The 12,536-nt window shown below is 37.0% G+C and overlaps 1 non-coding gene across 1 annotated transcript; it reads left to right on the plus strand.

Moving 5' to 3' along the window:
* The first annotated feature begins 8,989 nt into the window (after positions 1 to 8,989).
* LOC121226828 (small nucleolar RNA R71) lies at positions 8,990 to 9,096 on the plus strand. Its single transcript, XR_005924517.1, has one exon. It is a non-coding gene; the product is annotated as a small nucleolar RNA R71 (small nucleolar RNA).
* Positions 9,097 to 12,536: the final 3,440 nt, after the last annotated feature.

Genomic DNA, 12,536 nt, shown 5'->3' on the forward strand with positions numbered 1-12,536 from the left:
ATTGGGTACTGATCGTGTGGTTTCGTGATAGGTTTTAAATATTTATAATTACTTGTTCTTGAATTAACTATTATCGCAATGTAGGCAAGTGTACCTATCGAACAGTAGTATAGTTTTAGCAAGACCGGATTGTCGAACCCAAAGGAACTAAAAGTACTAGTAATGACTGTCTTTTTATTATCTAGCCTAAGAATAAAGAGGTTTTGTTTTAATTGACTAATTATCTAAACTAACAACGCAAAGAGAAAAGAATTGAGGAATTGGTTTTTGGGAAAATCGATTGACTTAAGACAATACCTAAGGAAAAATCCACCTAGACTTTACTTGTTATTCTGGCTCCGAATCGGACGATTAATTCATTCAACTTGTTTCATAGAGATCCCTAAGTTATGTTATTATCCCTATTCAAGACTAATAACGTCTAATCCCTAGATTGAATAACCGAGAATTTTCTATAATTAACACTCTAGGGTTGCATTAACTCGATCTATAGATCCCCTTATTAGGTTTCACCCTAAACCGGCAAAATCTTGTCACCTTATGTCTAGGCGCGCAATCAACTCCACTTAATTATGACAAATGTACTCTTAGACAGGGTCTATTCCTCCTCTGAATAAGAGCATGTCTTGAATCAGTATCCTGGGATATCAAAACAAGAATTAAGAACAAGTTAAATATTTATCATACGATTCAGAAAATAATAACAAGATTCATCTTAGGTTTCTTTCCCCTTAGGTATTTAGGGGTTTTAGTTCATAACTAAATAAGAAAACATCTCAGAAGAATAAAGAATACAAAACATAAAGAAAACCCAAAACTCCTGAAGGGAAATTGAGGAGAGATCTTCAGCCTTGATGATGAATCCGGCTTCTGAGATGGATCAATCGGCTTCCTTGGGGTAATTTCTTACTCCCTATTCTTTGCCTCCCCTTTTCCTCCTCCTCTAAGGTGTATTTATAGGCTTTGGAATGCCTAATAGCCCTTAAAATTAGCCCTTTCTGAATTGGACTCAACTTGGCTCGGCAAGGACACGCCCGTGTTCGATTACTTTAGGCCGTGCTCGAGCCTGCCAAATTGACACGGCCGTGTGGTCTGCCGTGTTGATTTCATACTTTGGCTTATTTTCTCCGTTTTTGGCCTGTTTCTCGTTCCTTTTGCTCTCCTATGCTCTCCTAAGTATAAAACATGAAATTAAAGCATTAGGAGCATCGAATTCACCAATTCTAATGAGAAATCATCCATAAAATGCATTAAACATGGGGTAAAAATATGCATAATTTACGGTTTATTAAATACCCCCACACTTAAGCATTTGCTTGTCCTCAAGCAAAATTCTCAACTCATAATCAAAATAAATTCTTCTTAACTTATAATTTTTATTGATAATATCTTAGAATAATCCATAGGTAATCATACATTGAGAATTCAACTAAAAGAACATAAAAGTTTCAAACATTCCAAGTTGAGTATTTAATTATGCCAACATAGGTGTCTCTCCTCATCTAAGTAATTACCTTTGATTCAGAATATCACAGAGTTTCACATCCTTACTAAAGATTCACTCAAATCACTTGAGGTGTTTAAGGATAATAAATGAAGCACTCAATAATCAATAATGAAAAGTCATTACCATAGGCTTGCATGAAAATCAAATCTTCACCACTATAATTTAAGATGATACATCAATCAAAAGGTCTTTAGAGGGTTGTAATGAGGCTTGGTTAGGGAGGTGTGGTCACAAGCTGAAAGATAGGGTTAGAATCGAGATTGAATTGAAAAATTACCTAACTAGAAAAAGAGTTAATCATTACTTGCGTACAACAGAGCTTCTTCTCAGAACATGAAATTATAAATATGTATACATAGTTTTTTTTTAAGAACAAGTTAAATAATAAAGACTAACTATTAAGAACAAAACATATCTAAGCAATCCATTCAACTCAAATCTCAACAAAAATAGGGATTAATTTAGGGGATTTCAACAATAATGGATTAAAGGTTAATATTAAGGTTAATACAAAGAATGGCTTGTTAGGCTCAAATGGGTTTACTAAGGGTTAATCGTGGAGGTAGGCTTTTCATGGCATGAGTGGGTTAATCCTAAGTGTCTTAATCATTTTGATATTTCAAATCAAATGGTGTGGTCTCGACATGCATAATCATACAAGTTCTAGAATAACAGTTCACTACTGACGCACTCAAAGCAATAATAAAAGTGAGCATGAAAGAATTAATAGATGCTCAAAAGGCTCAAAAATCTCACAAAAGTTATGGCTTTTTGACGTTAAAAACTTGTGAATTCCAATTCAGAGTAATATCTAAACTTTAGGGAAACAGCCTAAGATTTTGAATTCTTAAAAATCAACTCATCATGCTTGATTCTCTAATGTCTTAAAGTTTAAACAGTCAATGCATAAATTTCCTATGTTTTAATTCAAGATATATCAATCAAAATCATAAATCAATCAAAATTTATCCTAAATATGATATGAGAGCTTTTTAAGAGAACAAGGCAGTCATTCAGGGATTTTTTTGATAATAAATAAATACTCCCCCACACTTAAGATGTACATTGCCCTCAATGTACAAAGATAGATATTATAATATAAAAATAAGCTAGGGGGAGAAGTGAAACTTCTTATATGATGAATTCCTCGAACTGTTTTGGAGAGTGATCGGTTCGAGAGTGGAGGAGGGTACTCCGGCGGTCATAGAGGTTTATTAGTCCATAAGTCATGTGCCAAAATGATATTATCTCTAGTGGTAGCTATGGTCGTGGGCGACATGGCAGACGTGGAGAACCTTTCCCGGTAGAGTTTTAGTTCCTATGCGATGATGAGCTTAAGAGCTCTATATAACTGTGATAAAATCAAGAAGTTTTTAGGGGATGTTAGGAAGAATAATTACTCATAAAGAAAAACCAAAATTGATAATTAAAAATAAAATTCTAAAATCTGCTAAAAAATAAAAAAACAAAGAGTAGTTTTAATAAAAATTAAAAACATAAAATAATAAATAAATGTTTTTAAACATCTTCAACGCCGGATGGTTCGCGAGGTGGGACTGGCGATAAGATATGGAGGTGTTGACAAATCTACTGTAGAGTAGCACCAATGTTGCCAAATCATTGAAAACACTACTGCTCAAATCGGGTGAGGCGCTCAGAGATGTTAGCATATGAGCTGCCGCATAAACTAGACGAGAGGGTGGTGGTGGCTGAGTCAGTTGGTCCTCGTGCTGTGGGGGGACATCATCAGGAATGTCCTCATAGGCCTCCTCCTCGGTAGATTGGGTGAGACGATACTGGAGAGGGTAGGTTCCTCGGTGCCTCTTGATCATCCTCATGCTAAGCATGCTCGAGATGCCTTGTGGAGACATCTGGCCGATGTGGGTGAGGGATGATTCTTGGGCCGCGGTGTTGAGGAGCCCAAAGTGTCGCGCCAGTCGAGTCACGTAGGGGCCAATGGAGATGACCCCCTTCCGATGCCGCTCCGTCTGGTGCTGAATCGCAAGGGGATGAAATAGGCAAGGTCGATGACGTGCCCTTGCGACAAGCACCATAAGAAGTAGACGTCGTGGGTGTTGACGACGCCAGTGCTCTCTCGCCTCTCTGTAATCGTGTGAGCTAAAATAGCGTGTAAGTACCTCAGGGATGGTGGGAGAACTGATGCCTTGGAGCGGTTAGGATTGTAGGAGGCCGTGCTAGAGGCCAAAGTGTGCCAGCACTTCGAGGGAGAGAAATGTATGTGGCGACTGAGAGCATGTAGTTCATTCTCCTTCTTAAACTCCTCTGTATATAAGCCTAGTGCCTCACCAAACTCTGGGACACTTAGCTGGCGGACTAACCCGCCTAGGCGAAACTGCACCATGCTGGGATCATGGTAGTTCGTCATTACGGTCTGGAGATAGAACATTGAGCATAGTTCCATCGTGAGCTCGAGGTATGTTGGTTCGATGATCCCAAAGAACAGCTCCCAAGGGTCGGTGGTCAAGAGGGCCCGAATCGCATCAGTCATCTGAACTTGTTCTACGGCAGGCCAGTCGATGCAGCAGCCCGCAATTAAAGGTCGGACCTAAAGTATCTGGAAAAGTTCTTCTTGGGGCCCTCAGGGGAACTATAGAAGAGGGTGACGAATTTTCGCAGTTGGACCTACGGAAGAGGACGCTCCCTTTTTCTTCTATGAAGCAGGTACGGCGGTTTTCTTTCCTCTTGAAGACGACATTATGTACCTGCAAGTGGAAACATCAATTCATCTTTTGATGAGTGGACAATTTATAATATATAAAAAGAATGCGACTAAATTCGAAAAAGAAAATGCATAACTATATTCAGCCACAATTACTAAATTCAATTAAAACAATAAGTTCAATGACCCATTCTTTGTGGCATGAGCATGGTAATATAAGTAAAAATGGCAAGGAATGGAATGCAAAATACTATATGAATGAAAAGATATGTCAAAAAATTATGCATGATTATTTCAACTATCCTAGCCATGAATATTCACTTCTAACTAATTGAATGAAGTGTAGGAATCATGTAATAAGTAAGATTTTAGACATGAGAAAGATGATAACTTGTTTGAAAAAAAATTTATGTGATTATTAATATGGAAATAACATGAAAAATATAGATTAATATGATAAATAGCATTATAAATCAATGAAATAAAAGAAAAAGGAGTTAACAAACGCTAAAGGGAGAGATCTGCATCGAGAATAGAGTTGTAGTGGCGCACGGGTGTGGCAGGGAGGCCGTGTGGAGTTACATCGGCTAGGGTTAGGGTTTTTGAATGGGGAAGAAAGTGAATAGTGTAAGGTATTTATAGATTTTGGGCCACACGGCCAGGCCACACGCTCGTGTTCCCCAATTTCAGCCCCTGTGATTAGCGAATTTCAAATTTGGGCGCGTCTGACATTTAGTACACGCTCGTGTTCCTCGAGCGTGTGGGTTCACATGGACGTGTATCACGACCTTGTCTAGCTTCGTTCGCTTCTCCCATGCCCATCTGTGCAAGCCCCACGCCCGTGTTATTCAACATATTCGACCATGGGTGTTGGACACGGGCGTGTCACATGCCAGTGCTGTTTTAATAGGTTCGTCCACGGTTCTTCCACACGGGCGTGTCGCATGCCCTTGTTGTTTTGGCAGGCTCAACCACGGCCATGTCGTACAGCCATGGCGTTTTATCGAAGCCCGTGTTGGGGGAATCCTTGCCCTGTTTTCACACAGCCATAAGCACGCCCATGTGCTTGGCCGTGTCTCAGTGGAAACACCTATATTCAAGATTTTTATTATTAAGTTAGGAGTTAAATACCAAAATTTAAAGAAATTAATATTGTTAGTGCTCGGGTTGCCTCCTGAGAAGTGTTTATTTATAGTCTAAGCTTGACTTACCTTTCCAGTGAATGGTCATGGTGGTTTAAGAAGTTTATACTCCTTAGTCTTGCTATCAATTTCATCAAAATAAGGTTTTAATCGAGTGTTGTTTACCTTAAAAGTGTCGAACTTGAGATGACTCACCTCCACCGTACAAAATGGAAAAATACTGAGTACCGTAAGAGGGATTTCCTCATTCAGTGTGGTAGTGACAACGTGGGGATCTGCGACATCTAATAAGACCTTGTCACCAACCTTAAGTTGATTTTGGAGAGGTATCGGGCTCGTTTTGGCGTAGTTTTGGCGTTCTTGGTTTGTGCGTCCGCCATTCATTGAGTTCCTCGATTTGTAGTCTTCGATCTTCATGAACAAGTCCTCTACTATTGCTTGAGAATGACTCGTGTGCTTCCTTCAGACTCACTTTCTACAAAGTAGGTTGCACCATATTGTTAGGTTTAGTAGAATGGTTTAAATGATCACCTTCAATTCCTGATGTGTTTCCAGAATTGCGAGCTTGAAGGGTGATTGTTTCGTCTCCCACCTAGACTGTGAGTTCATGTAACACCCTATGACCCTCATCCGTCACCGGAATAGATTCACAAGGTATTACCTAACAGAAGACAGATCAGACTAGCCATTCATAATCAATCATGCATAAAATATAGTTTCTTTGATCTTTCAACCATGAATGAATTTTAACCAAATTAAAATAACTAAAAAATTTCAAAATAATCGACACATAAGTCCATTGAACCATATACTCATGTTTAGGAATTAAGCAAGCCATTTTCGCATGGCTAGAATATTTACAATTTCAAATTATAACTTGTTTCAAAATAAAGGTAAGCCTATACATGCCATCTTTTCAAAATATAAACTATCAAAAAGTACCAAAACAGTGACAATAGTGTGGATGACTTTGGATTTGAAATCCCCGAGCTCGTAGCTTTCAAACAAGATTTATAAAATAGGACAAACACAAAACATTCACAGTAAGCAATTAAGCTTAGTAAGTCTTAAGTATTTTAAACAACAAAACTTATTTATGCACATTATTCACATATAACATATTCGAAATGAAGCACTAATTAACCGAATATACATAACCAAATTAAATCCATTTCATTGACTTATCATTTCTTCAAAGTTTGAATTACATAATCACACCATCTAAATGACTCGAAGTAATTATTTGATTCGACTTTATTAAATTAATTCAGATCACTGCATTCACATATAATTTCAATGATCATAATCATATATATAACATATACTTTCATGTACTAAATTCAAAATGGCCAAATATAAATATACACAACCACATTTCATATACTTCTCGTTTCACTTCATAATTTAATTTCAATCAATCTATCATTTTAATACTCAACATTTGCTCAAATCATTATTCAAGTTCAAATTCGGCTAACACACATATAAATACTAGCAACTAAATATTAACTTTGCATTTCACCATAATAGCCAATTGTCATTAAACAATTAAGCCACAATTATTCAATTTTACCAAGATCAACTCATCTATTATCAACCCTCAATACACAAAAGCATCAAAAACAACATCAAAGATTTTCATCAATTTACAAAAATTTTACCATGAGCTAGCTTCTATATTTGATGATCACTCCAAATATACAAAGATTTTCAATGAAAGAGCATTAAACATACCTTAATCAACTTAAAGGTGACCGAATGCCTTAACTTCAATTTCTTCTTTTCTTTCTTTAGGTACGACAATGGAAGAAGAAAAAGATGAACCAACTTTGTTTTTATCACCCTTTTCTTTTAATAAAAATTCATATTTCATATTATTTATTCATTAAACATTTAATTAATTAATATAAAAGACATAAAATGTCAATCATCCACTAACCTTGCCGTCCACTAACTTAAAAAAGGGATATTTGACATGCAAGTCCCCATATTTTAAACCATACAATATTTGGCCACTACAAATTAACCTATCACATTTTCAAGTTTCTCACATAAGTCCTTTTTAATAATTCCACATTCAAATGAAAAAATTAAGACACGATACTTTCACACATGAAACTTCACATATAATAAACATAGAAAAGAGCATTTAAATAATTTTGTGAATCAGTTTTGTGGTCCCGAAACCACTTTCCGACTAGGGTCAAATTAGGGCTGTCACATTTCACCTATGCCAACATCAATGATAGTTTTAGCAGTTGCTAAAAAGGGTCTTCCTAGAATTAAGGGAGTGTTGCTATCCTCTTCTATGTCTAGAACAATAAAGTCAACGGAAAATATAAATTTATCAATTTTAACTAGCACATCTTCAATAATACCTCTAGGGAATATTATAGTTTTATCTACTAATTGAATGCTCATCCTAGTCTATTTGGGTTTCCCAAGACCTAGTTGTTTAAACATTTTGTAAGGCATGACGTTGATACTAGCCCCTAGATCAGCTAATGCATGATTAACATCTAAACTACCAATTAAGCAAGGAATAGTAAAGCTCCCTGGGTCTTTTAGTTTGTTGGGTAGTTTATTTTGGAAAATGGCTAAGCAAACTGCGTTTAGCTCCACATGCGACGCCTCGTCCAACTTCCGCTTATTTACTAAAAGCTCCTTTAAAAATTTCATTGCGTTTGGCATCTACGATAGAGCTTCAATAAATGGTAAGTTAATATTTAATTTTTTAAGAGTTTAAGGAATTTACCAAATTGCTCATCTGAGCGGTCTTTCCTTGTCGCGTTGGGGTATGGCCCACGAGGTTTATATTCGACAGTTATTGTTTTGTTTGTACTTTGATCTACCTCACCTTGACCTTTGCTTACCACAGTTTCTTGCCTCGATTTTGGTTCAGGCTCAATGACTCCTTCGTCATCTTGAATATTAATTGCGTTGAGTTGTCCCCTTGGGTTAGGTTCGGTATTACTTGGCAAACTACCTTGTGGTCGTTCGAAGATTAGTTTGGAAAGCTGGCCAATCTGAGTTTCGAGTCCTTGGATCGACGCTTGTTGATTCTTAAGTGTTGTCTCGTTATTCTAAAAATAGGTTTTTGACATTGATATGAACTTTGAGAGCATCTCTTCAAGGTTTGGCTTCTTTTCCTGTTGGTAGGGTGGTTGTTGGTAGCCCGGAGGATGTTGTGGTCTTTGATTTCCTTGACCGCCCCATGAGAAATTAGGGTGGTTCCCCCAACCTGCATTATAAGTGTTACTATATGGATTGTTTTGAGGTCGAGGATTATTACTCATGTAGTTTAATTGCTCGTTATCCATGCTGTGGCCATAAGGTTGGTATTCCGAATGGTTTGTTCCACCGCTACTTGCTTCGCACTGCATTACTGGGTGAACCTGTGAAGAATTAAGAAAACCATCAATCTTTTTATTTAAGATTTCTACCTGATTAGAGAGCATGGTGACCGAATCGACATTATAAATTCCAGGCTTTGTCCTCATGACTTGCCACTGATAGTTATTCAGTGACATCTCCTCAATAAACTCATAGGCATCTTCAGGTGTTTTATTATTGATGGTTCCACCAGCAACTGCATCAACCATTTGCTGAGTCGAAGGATTCAGACCATTGTGGAATGTTTGAACTTGGAGCCAAAGCGTTAACCCATGGTGAGGGAACCTTCTCAGTAAGTCCTTGTATCTCTCTCATACATCATAGAGGGTTTCTAAATCCATCTGCACAAGAGAAGAGATATCATTACGTAATTTAGCCGTTTTAGCCGGCGAAAAATATTTTAGTAAAAATTTTTCGGTCATTTGTTCCCAAGTAGTAATTGACCCTCGTGGTAACGAGTTCAACCACTGTTTAGCTTTGTTCCTTAATGAAAAGGGAAACAACCGAAGACATATGGCATCATCAGAAACGCCATTAATTTTAAATGTATCGCATAGTTCTAAGAAATTGTTGTATCATTTGAATAGTGTTAAGTTTTAATTCAAAAGTATTTGCAGCTACAGCAGGTCTAACTATGCTAGATTCAGTTCATGTTAAAGAAGGTTTAGTATAATCATACATAGTGAGTGGAGCAGGATTTTGATTAACTACAATTGCAGGAGGTAGCTGATTGCCTTGGTTTTCAGCCATCTCTTCGATTGGGGGTTGAGTATCGTCTTCTTGCTCGTTCTCCGTGTATGTTAAGCTGAGCCTTATTTCTCTTTGGTTTCTATGAACTGTACGATCGATTTCTTCTTCAAAAAGTAATGGTCCCGATGGGTTTCTTCTAGTCATAAACTATAAAAACCTACCAAGAGAAAGAAAGAGTAGGTTAATAAATAATAATAATAATAAATTAAATTAAATTGCAAGAAAAATAAATTGCTAAAGTAATAAAAATTGAGCGTTCCTAATATCTTAATTCCCCGCAACGACGCCAAAAACTTGATCGCATGGTTTCGTGATAGGTTTTAAATATTTATAATTACTCGTTCTTAAACTAACTATTATCGCGATGTAGGCAAGTGTACTTATCAAACAGTAGTATAGTTTTAGCAAGACCGGATTGTCGAACCCAAAGGAACTAAAAGTACTAGTAATGACTATCTTTTTATTATCTAGCCTAAGAATAATGAGGTTTTGTTTTAATTGACTAATTATCTAAACTAAGAATGTACAGAGAAAAGAATTGGGGAATTGCTTTTGGGAAAAATCGATTAACTTAAGACAATACCTAAGGAAAAATCGACCTAGACTTTACTTGTTATTCTGGCTCTGAATTGGACGATTTATTCATTCAACTTGTTTCGTAGAGATCCCTAAGTTATGTTATTATCCCTATTCAAGACTAATAACATCTAATCCCTAGATTGAATAACCGAGACTTTTCTCTAATTAACACTCTAGGGTTGCATTAACTCGATCTATGGATTCCCTTATCAGGTTTTACCCTAATCCAAAAAAATCTTGTCACCCTATGTCTAGGCGCGTAATCAACTCCACTTAATTATGAAAAATGTACTCTTAGGCAGGGTCTATTCCTCCTCTGAATAAGAGGATGTCTTGAATCAGTATCCTGGGATATCAAAACAAGAATTAAGAACACATAATTAAGAACAAGTTAAATATTTATCATACGATTCAGAAAATAATAACAAGATTCGTCTTAGGTTTCATTCCCCTTAGGTATTTATGGGTTTTTGTTCATAACTAAATAAAAAAACATCTCAGAAGAATAAAGAATACAAAACATAAAGAAAACCCAAAACTCCTGAAGGGAAATTGAGGAGAGATCTTTAGTCTTGATGATAATCCAGCTTCTGAGATGGATCAATCGGCTTCCTTGGAGTAATTCCTTACTCCCTATTCTCTGTCTCCCCTTTTCCTCCTCCTCTAGGGTGTATTTATAGGCTTTGGAATGCCTAAAAGCCATCAAAATTAGCCCTTTCTGAATTGGACTCAACTTGGGCTCGGCAGGGACACGCCCGTGGCACACGTCCATGTTTGATTACTTTAGGCCATGCTTGAGCCTGCCAAATTGACACGATCGTGTGGTCTGCCTATGTGAGGAGGTCTAAGCCGTGTTGATTTCGTACTTTGGCCCATTTTCTCCGTTTTTGGCCCGTTTCTTGTTCCTTTCACTCTCCTATGCTCTCCTAAGTATAAAACATGAAATTAAAGCATTAGGAGCATCGAATTCACCAATTCTAGTGAGAAATCATCCATAAAATGCATTAAACATGGGGTAAAAATATGTATAATTTACGGTTTATCAAGTACCAAGGGAGAATGTGAAACCAAGCGAGAAGAAGTCAAAACCTACTTGTGCAAATGTGTAACACAAAGAGTGCAGAGAGTGTCAGCAAGATGGAAGTGAAAGAACCAAGAGTGAAGGTTCCTAGAGTAGCTACAATCATACAAGGTCGGGCAAAAGACCTGGTGTGGAGGCACCGAAAAAGTCGTTTACGAAGAAGGCATCGATAAAAGAACCAAGAACAGCACCCTCTAGCATTAAGGGCATTGCTAGTTCGAGTGGGGGAAAATGTCACGACCCATGAGTGGGTAAGGCCTCAACAAGCTTGAAACTAAGCAAACACAAGGCAATTAAGCCACAATATTCCCAGAGTGCCCTAAAAGACTCTAGAAGCCTAAATAAGAGACTAGTTCCATGTAGAATCTTCCAGAATTTCTAAAATACTCCACCACTATTTAGAATTTAATGAATTAAGTGGGAAGGTTCTAAAATTAGACCTTGACCATCCATTGAGATTAATTGTAATGGTTAGATCGAAAAGGGGCTTGTCTATATAAGGCAAGGCTCCCCTATTTCATTTGTATCCAAGCTAGCTTTGAGTAATAGAGATAGTTCTTGAGTTGGAAATGAAGCCCCATGTAACATTATTCATTTATAATATTTTGGCAACCATGCATTAGAACGGCCTATGGACGTTGTTTCATTATCATAGAGATATTCATGAATTCAATCTAGCTAAGAAGAGTAATAGTGGAAGAAAGTTTGGATTCGTGAGGTTTGATAAAATGGTGGATGCACAAAGGGCTATCAACAGGTTAAACGGTTTTGTGATTTTGTCCTGTCTATTTGGCAAGATTTAAAGGAAGGAGACAAGTATGGAGAAAAGTATCAATTAAAGGGGATTTAGAACAAAATATAGAAAATCATAATGATTAGAATCAAATATTCTGGACAATCAATCAGAGAGAACAGAGTTGGGAGGAGAGGACAGGGAAGATAGGGCAATAATAGATGTCGATTCATCAAATCAAAAAAGGAAGAAGAAAAAACACAGGGTAGAAAAATACATTCCAATATTGAAATTTAGGATCGTTTCCTTTTGGTAATGGAGAAAAAGAAGAGAGATCGGGCATTATAGAGATAAAAAGGGAAAGGAATATTGGCTAGAGATGAGACTGTTGTAAATGCTTCTCTTCCTAATTCTGATTAAGCAACAAAAGGAAGTTGATCTTCAAGGAAACAAAGAAAGCTTGGAATGTTGGAAAAAGGTTGGGATTTAGTGTAAGTGAGGATGTACGTGAAGTAATAGATGAAATAATGAGGTTGGAGGTACTATAATGTTGTGGAGCAGAAGGAATTTGGGGTTCGACCAGAACTGAAACAAGTGTGGTTTTTATTGCTCGAGTTATCTTTGTCATTATTCAATTGCATATTTGTGGTGCAAGTTGGTATGAGGATTGT

The sequence above is a fragment of the Gossypium hirsutum genome, chromosome A03 (genome assembly GCF_007990345.1).
Source record: "Gossypium hirsutum isolate 1008001.06 chromosome A03, Gossypium_hirsutum_v2.1, whole genome shotgun sequence".
NCBI lineage: Eukaryota > Viridiplantae > Streptophyta > Magnoliopsida > Malvales > Malvaceae > Gossypium > Gossypium hirsutum.